Below are 8,719 nucleotides of genomic sequence, written 5' to 3'. Positions count from 1 at the left end.
GCATTTATGTGAATTTAGGAAATCTATAGATTAAGTGCACTTATGTTGTGCAATTTAAAATGTGTACTTTGTCTAATGTGAATGAATGTTTTGTCAAGGATGCTGAAATGAGATAATTGAACAAGAAAAAATAGAAAATAATTATACAGAATAAAGTGCCAGAACTGTCAAGAAAATAAATTTTGTGTCCGTTTGTCTTTATTAATACAGGCCGACTCAGATTAAGTCTGAGGCCGGTAACATCAACAGTGAGCACAAACCCAGCCTGCCTCTCTCCTTCCACACTGAGTAGAAACCTACAGTCACTGGGTCCTGATTGTGACAGTGGAGCCCAGTTTGCACCGCAGAATCCAGAGATGGCATCAGTGAAGCTGGAGGACTGCAGTCAAACACTGGAGCTGAATGTCAACATTAAAGTTGAAGAAGAGGACGAGAAGATTAGGACAACTGTTAGTCATGGTAAGAGCTGGTTCTCTCTATAAGTTATCTTCATAAATTAGACCTCCATAAGTTATGACCCAGTCTATTGCTAGGTTGAATTCTGTAATTCTGACATCACACATCCCTGAACAACTCAAGACTTCACAGCGAAGCAAAACTTTGTAAAACTTGTAACGCCTGCCTTTACCCACACATTGTCTCAAGAAGGTTGAAAATGTTTAATACCCTCAATCACCAAGTTAGGCATACCTCATTTCAAAATAGGCCATGGCATCATCACTGTCAATATTGAATTATAATTCTTTGCGTTTTACCAGTGAAATGACCAAGCTGTTTCTGCATGCCAATCGTTCGATCTCAATCAATTTCATGGGAATATGCATTTAAATCTTCTTGAATTACTGCACATTTGTGAAATCTACAGGTTAGGGCCTAATTCATTTCAATTGACTGATGTCCTTATTATATAACTATATATACACTGCTCAAAAAAATAAAGGGAACACTTAAACAACACAATGTAACTCCAAGTCAATCACACTTCTGTGAAATCAAACTGTCCACTTAGGAAGCAACACTGATTGACAATACATTTCACATGCTGTTGTGCAAATGGAATAGACAACAGATGGAAATTATAGGCAATCAGCAAGACACCCCCAATAAAGGAGTGATTCTGCAGGTGGTGACCACAGACCACTTCTCAGTTCCTGTGCTTCCTGGCTGATGTTTTGGTCACTTTTGAATGCTGGCGGTGCTTTCACTCTAGTGGTAGCATGAGACAGAGTCTACAACCCACACAAGTGGCTCAGGTAGTGCAGCTCATCCAGGATGGCATATCAATGCGAGCTGTGGCAAGAAGGTTTGCTGTGTCTGTCAGCGTAGTGTCCAGAGCATGGAGGCACTACCAGGAGACAGGCCAGTACATCAGGAGACGTGGAGGAGGCCGTAGGAGGGCAACAACCCAGCAGCAGGACCGCTACCTCCGCCTTTGTGCAAGGAGGAGCACTGCCAGAGCCCTGCAAAATGACCTCCAGCAGGCCACAAATGTGCATGTGTCTGCTCAAACGGTCAGAAACAGACTCAATGAGGGTGGTATGAGGGCCTGACGTCCACAGGTGGGGGTTGTGCTTACAGCCCAACACCGTGCAGTAAGTTTGGCATTTGCCAGAGAACACCAAGATTGGCAAATTTGCCACTGGCGCCCTGTGCTCTTCACAGATGAAAGCAGGTTCACACTGAGCACATGTGACAGACATGACAGTCTGGAGACGCCGTGGAGAACGTTCTGCTGCCTGCAACATCCTCCAGCATGACCGGTTTGGCGGTGGGTCAGTCATGGTGTGGGGTGGCATTTCTTTGGGGGGCCGCACAGCCCTACATGGGCTCGCCAGAGGGAGCCTGACTGCCATTAGGTACCGAGATGAGATCCTCAGACCCCTTGTGAGACCATATGCTGGTGCGGTTGGCCCTCGGTTCCTCCTAATGCAAGACAATGCTAGACCTCATGTGGCTGGAGTGTCAGCAGTTCCTGCAAAAGGACGGCATTGATGCTATGGACTGGCCCGCCCGTTCCCCAGACCTGAATCGAATTGAGCACATCTGGGACATGTCTCGCTCCATCCACCAATGCCACGTTGCACCACAGACTGTCCAGGAGTTGGCGGATGCTTTAGTCCAGGTCTGGGAGGAGATCCCTCAGGAGACCATCCGCCACCTCATCAGGAGCATGCCCAGGCGTTGTAGGGAGGTCATACAGGCACGTGGAGGCCACACACACTACTGAGCCTCATTTTGACGTGTTTTAAGGACATTACATCAAAGTTGGATCAGCCTGTAGTGTGGTTTTCCACTTTAATTTTGAGTGTGACTCCAAATCCAGACCTCCATGGGTTGATAAATTTGATTTCCATTGATAATTTTTGTGTGATTTTGTTGTCAGCACATTCAACTATGTAAAGAAAAAAGTATTTAAAAAGAACATTTCATTCATTCAGATCTAGGATGTGTTATTTTAGTGTTCCCTTTATTTTTTTGAGCAGTGTGTATAATAATTGCTTATTTAGGTAAGTTTTCAGACCTTTTGCTATGAGATGATCCTTGAGATGTTTCTACAACTTGATTGGAGTCCACCTGTGGCAAATTCAATTGATTGGACATGATTTGGACAGGCACACACCTGTCTATGTAAGGTCCCACAGTTGACAGTGCATGTCAGAGTAAAAACCAAGTCACGAGGTCGAAGGATTTGTCCATAGAGCTCCGTGACAGGATTGTGTCGGCACAGATCTGGGGACCGGTACCAAAACATTTCTGCAGCATTAAAGGTCCCCAAGAACACAGAGGCCTCCATCATTCTTCAATGGAAGAAGATTGGAACCACCAAGACTCTTCCTAGAGCTGGCCGCCCAGCCAAACTGAGCAATCGGGGGAGAAGGGCCACTCTTATGGTCACTCTGACAGAGCTCCAGAGTTCCTCTATGGAGATGAGAGAATCTTCCAGAAGGACAACCATCTCTGCAGGACTCCACTAATCATGCCTTTATTGTAGAGTGCCCAGACGGAAGCCACTGCCTAGTAAAAGGCACATGACAGTCCGCTTGGAGTTTGTCTAAAGGCACCTAAAGGACTCTGACCATGAGAAACAAGATTCTCTGGTCTGATGAAACCTTTGGCCTGAATGCCAAGCGTCATGTCTGGAGCAAACCTGGCACTATCCCTACAGTGAAGCATGGTGGTGGCAGCAGCATGCTGTGGGGATGTTTTTTCAGCGGCAGGGACTGGGTGACTAGTCAGGATCAAGAGACAGATGAACGTAGCAAAGTATAGAGAGATCCATGATGAAATCCTACTTGAGAGTGCTCAGGACCTCAGACTGGGGTGAAGGTTCACCTTCCAACAGGACACCGACCCTAAGCACACAGCCAAGACAACGTGGGAGTGGCTTCGGTACAAGTCTCTGAATGTCATTGAGTGGCCCAGCCAGAGCCCGGACTTGAACCCGATCAAACATCTCTGGAGAGACCTGAAAATAGCTTTGCAGAGACGCTCACTATCCAACCTGGCAGAGCTTGAGAGGATCTGCAGAGAAGAATGGGAGAAACTCCCTGAATACAAGTGTGCCAAGCTTGTAGCTTCATACCCAACAAGACTCAAGGCTGTAATCACTGCCAGAGGTGCTTCAACTAACTATTGTGTAAAGTGTCTGAATACTTACGTAAATGTAATATTTCAGTTATTTCTAAAAAACTGTTTTTGCCCTTGTCATTATGGGGTATTGTGATGTCATTATGGGGTATTGTTTGTAGATTGTTGAGAAGAAGAAAAAACAATTTCATAATTTTTAGAATAAGGCTGTAATGTAACAAAATGTGGAAAAAGTCAAGGGGTCTGAATAATTTTGAATGCATTGTAGATGTTATTTCATGCTGCTAAGACTTGTATGGATGACACCAGTATTGCCAGCATTTGTTTTATTCACTGGGTTATCTGGAGTGCTCAGAGTGTAGACTAAGGAAGTGAAGTAGACAAACTGCCAGTGTTTTTAAGTTATATGAAATGAGTCTGTATAGTTACTAACTCTTGTGATAGTGAGTGGAGGATGATATAGCTCATAATTTTCACGTCTTTTGCCTCTTTTTAGTTTTTGACTCCTACCCAGTTTTAGAATAGTTTTTTCCCCATTCCCATACAGCCTACTGAAATTAATACATACACTACCGTTGAAAAATCTAGGGTCACTTAGAAATGTCCTTGTTTTTGAAAGAAAAGTACATTCTTTAAAATAACATCAAATTGCTCATTAATACAGTGTAGACATTGTTAATGTTGTAAATGACTATTGTAGCTGGAAACTGATTTTTAAAAAAAAGAAGTAATATCTACATAGGTGTACAGAAGCCCATTATCATCAACCATCACTCCTGTGATCCAATGGCATGTTGTGTTAGCTACTCCAAGGTTATAATTTTAAAAGGCTAATTGATCATTAGAAAACCCTTTTGCAATTATCTTAGCACAGCTGAAAACTGTGGTTCTGATTAAAGAAGCAATAAAACTGGCCTTCTTTTTATTTATTTTGCCTAATTTAACTAGGCAAGTCAGTTAAGAACAAATTCTTATTTTCAATGATGGCCGAGGAACAGGGGCAGAACGACAGATTTGTACCTTGTCAGCTTGGTTATTCGAACTTGCAACCTTTCGGTTATGAGCCCAACGCTCTAACCACTAGACTAGTTGAGTATCTGGGTCATTTGTCGGTTTGATTACAGGCTCAAAATGGCCAGAAACAAAGACCTTTCTTCTGAAACTCGTCAGTCTATTATTGTTCTGAGAAATAAAGGCTATTCCATGTGAGAAATTGCCAAGAAACGGAAGATCTCGTACAAGGCTGTGTACTACTCCCTTCACAGAACAGCGCAAACTGGCTTTAACCAGAATAGAAAGAGGAGTGGGAGGCCCCGGTGCACAACTGGGCAAGAGGACAAGTACATTAGTGTCTAGTTTGAGAAACAGACGTCTCAACTGGCCCCTTCATTAAATAGTACACGCAAAACAACAGTCTCAACGTCAACCGTGAAGAGGTGACTCCGGGATGCTGGCCTTCTAGACACTATTCTGGATAGAGACTGTTTGCGCTGTTCTTTGAAGGGAATATTACACATCGTTGTACGAGATCTTCAGCCGTTTCCAGCTGCAATAGTCTAGACACTATTCTGGTTAGAGACTGTTTGCGCTGTTCTTTGAAGGGAATATTACACAGCGTTGTACGAGATCTTCAGCCGTTTCCAGCTACAATAGTCTAGACACTATTCTGGATAGAGACTGTTTGCGCTGTTCTTTGAAGGGAATATTACACAGCGTTGTACGAGATCTTCAGCCGTTTCCAGCTACATTAGTCATTTACAACATTAACAATGTCTACACTGTATTTCTGATCAATTTGACATTATTTGAATGGACAAAAAATGTGCTGTTCTTTCAAGAACAAGGACATTTGTAAGTGACTCCAATCTTTAGAATTTATTCATTCATTTCACCACTAATGGTAGTGTATTTTTTTTATTTTTTTATTACCTTTATTTAACTTCCTTAGCATACTGGTTATTGTCCGGAATTTCGGATGACTGACGTGCCCAAAGTAAACTGCCTGTAAACTGCCCAGAAGCTAGGATATGCATATACTTGATAGCATTGGATAGAAAACACTCTGAAGTTTCTAAACCTGTTAAAATAATGTATGTGAGTATAACAGAACTGATATGGCAGGTGAAAACCTGAGGAAAATCCATCTGGAATTTTTATTTTTTGAGGTCACATGTATTTTAAATGCTTGATGTCAACAGTCTTTAGAATGGGTTTCAGGTATTTGTAGTTTTTCCAAGGTGTCCCCCATTAGAAAAGTAGTCATGTTGCGTGCATCAACGAGAGTGCGCTCTTCGTTATTTATCTTCGCTATTGAACACACTATTCTCCGTCTTAAATATTATTGTTTATTTAGATATTAGAATACCTGAGGATTAATTAGAAACATCGTTTGACTTGTTTGGACGAACTTTACCGGTAACTTTTTGGATTGGTTTGTGTGCATGTTGAACGAGTGAATTACTGAATCAAGCGCGCCATCTAAACTGACATTTTTGGGATATGATGGACTTTATTGAACAAAACGACCATTCTTTGTGTAGCTGGGACCCTTGGGATTGCAATCAGAGGAAGATTTTCAAAGGTAAGTGATTTGTTTTATTGATGTCTGTGATATTGTGACGCCTGTGCTGGTTTAAAAAGTATTTTGACGTGGTGCGCTGTCCTCAGATAATCGCATGGTATGCTTTCTCTGTAAAGCCTTTTTGAAATCTGACAACGCAGTTGGATTAACAAGAAGCTTTTAAATGATGTAAGACACTTGTATTGTCATGAATGTTTAATATTACGATTTTTGTATTTTGAATTTCGCACTCTGCAATTTCACCGGATGTTGTTGTCGGTGTCCCACTAGCGTTTGGACATGCGCCCAAACAGGTTAATTAAGCAAGTCAGTTAAGAACAAATTCTTATTTTCAATGACGGCCTAGGAACAGTGGGTTAACTGCCTTGTTCAGGGGCAGAATGACAGATTTTTACCTTGTCAGCTCGGGGATTCGATCTTGCAACCTTTCGGTTGCTCTAACCACTAGGCTACCTGTCACCCGGTTTGGCCAGAAGAGGACTGGTCACCACTCTGAACCATGGTTTCTTCCTAGGTCCCTGCTTTCTAGGGAGTTTCTTTCGGCCACTGTTCTTCTACATCTGCATTGCTTGCTCTTTGGGGATTTAGGGGGTAGGGGGCAGCATTTGGAATTTTGGATGAAAAGCGTTCCCAATTTAAACTGCCTGCTACTCAGGCCCATAAGCTAGGATATGCATATAATTAGTAGATGTGGATAGAAAACACTCTAAAGTTTCCAAAACTGTTAAAATAATGTCTGACTATAACAGACCTGATATGGCAGGTGAAAACCTGAGGAAAATCCAACCAGGAAGTACTATTCTTTTTTTAAAGGCTGGTTTTCCATTGAAAGCCTATCCACCATACAAAGACTTAGGACCCAGTTCACGATCTCTATGGCTTCCTCAACATGTGACCAGTCTTTAGGCTTTGTTTCAGGCTTTTACTCAGAAAAATTAGGGAGATACACCGCTTTAATGGGAGGACAGTGGAAATTTCCATCCATGAACCAAGCACATGATCGGGAGCGCGCATTTCTTGTTTACCTTTTTCCATTGACGAAGCTTTTGTCCGGTTGAAATATTATTGATTATTTATGACAAAAGCAACCTGAGGATTGATTTTAAACATCGTTTGACATGTTTCTACTATCTTTAATTGGACCTTTTGGACTTTTCGTCTTGGTTTTGAGAGCGTGCATTGTGCCTTTAGATTTCTGAACAAAACGGAGGTATTTGGACATAAAGATTAACTTTATCGAACAAAACGAACATTTGATGTCTAACATGGAGACCTGGGAGTGCCACCAGATGAAGATCATCAAAGGTAAGTGATTAATTTTAATGCTATTTCTGACTTTTGTGACACTCTCCTTGGTTGGAAAATGGCTGTATGGGTTTATGTGTCTAGTCGCTGAACTAACGTAATCGCAAAGTGTGCTTTCGCCGTAAAGCCTTTTTGAAATCTGACACAGCGGTTGCATTAAGGAGAAGTTTATCGGTATTCGTATGTTTAACACTTGTATCTTTTATCAATGTTTATGATGAGTATTTCTGTTATTTGATGTGGCTCTCTGCACTTTCACTTTGTTTGAGACAATGCATTTCTGAACACAACACACCAATTTCAAATGAGGTTTTTGGACATAAAGATTAACTTTATCGAACGAAACAAACATTTATTGTTTAACATGAAGTCCTATGAGTGCCATCTGATGAAGATCATCAAAGGTTAGTGATTAGACCTCTCCTTGGCTGGAAAATTGCTGTATGGTTTTCTGTGACTAGGTGCTGACCTAACATAATCGTTTGGTGTGCTTTTGCCGTAAAGCCTATTTGAAATCGGACACTGTGGCTGGATTTACAAGAAGTTTATATTTAACATGGTGTAAAATTCTTGTATGTTTGAGGAATTTTAATTATGGGATTTCTGTTGTTTTGAATTTGGCGCCCTGCAATTTCACTGGCTGTTGTCGAGGTGGGATGCTAGCGTCCCACTTGTACCAGACAGGTTAAGCACTTTGTGACAACTACTGATGTAAAAAGGGCTTCATAAAATACATTTGATTAACATGTATATCACACCAACTGACTGGTTCTTCTGATGTTCACACAGGTTACCATGTTGAGACATTCTCTACATCCAGAGAGCAACAGCAGGAAGATCAGAGAGCTAAGAGGTCTCATCACTGCCCACACTGTGAAGAGATTTTCCCATTTCTATCAAAGCTAAAAATACACCTAAAAATACACACAGGAGAGAAGCCTTACTCCTGCTCTGACTGTGGAAAATGCTTCAAAACATCAACTGAGCTAAAAGTTCATCAGAGAACACACACAGGAGAGAAGCCTTATTACTGCTCTGACTGTGGAAAATGCTTCAAAACATCAAATGAGCTAAAAGTTCATCAGAGAACACACACAGGAGAGAAGCCTTTCTTCTGCCCTGACTGTGGAACTAGTTTCTCTCATCTTTCCCACTTAAAATCACATGAACGTATACATAAAGGGGAGAAGCCACACTCCTGCTCTGACTGTGGAAAATGTTTTAAAACATTATATGAGCTAAAAG

At 41.7% G+C, this 8,719-nt stretch overlaps 1 long non-coding RNA gene across 1 annotated transcript; it reads left to right on the top strand.

Moving 5' to 3' along the window:
• Window positions 1–337: 337 nt before the first annotated feature.
• On the top strand, window positions 338–8,389 carry LOC120033106. Its single transcript, XR_005473929.1, has 2 exons — window positions 338–459; window positions 8,264–8,389. It is a non-coding gene; the product is annotated as an uncharacterized LOC120033106 (long non-coding RNA).
• The last annotated feature ends 330 nt before the right edge of the window (window positions 8,390–8,719 follow it).

This window comes from Salvelinus namaycush, chromosome 40, assembly GCF_016432855.1.
Source record: "Salvelinus namaycush isolate Seneca chromosome 40, SaNama_1.0, whole genome shotgun sequence".
In the NCBI taxonomy this organism is placed as follows: Eukaryota; Metazoa; Chordata; class Actinopteri; order Salmoniformes; family Salmonidae; genus Salvelinus; species Salvelinus namaycush.
The sequence above is the reverse complement of the archived record's forward strand: the minus strand, read 5'-3'. Positions and strand labels throughout refer to the sequence as shown.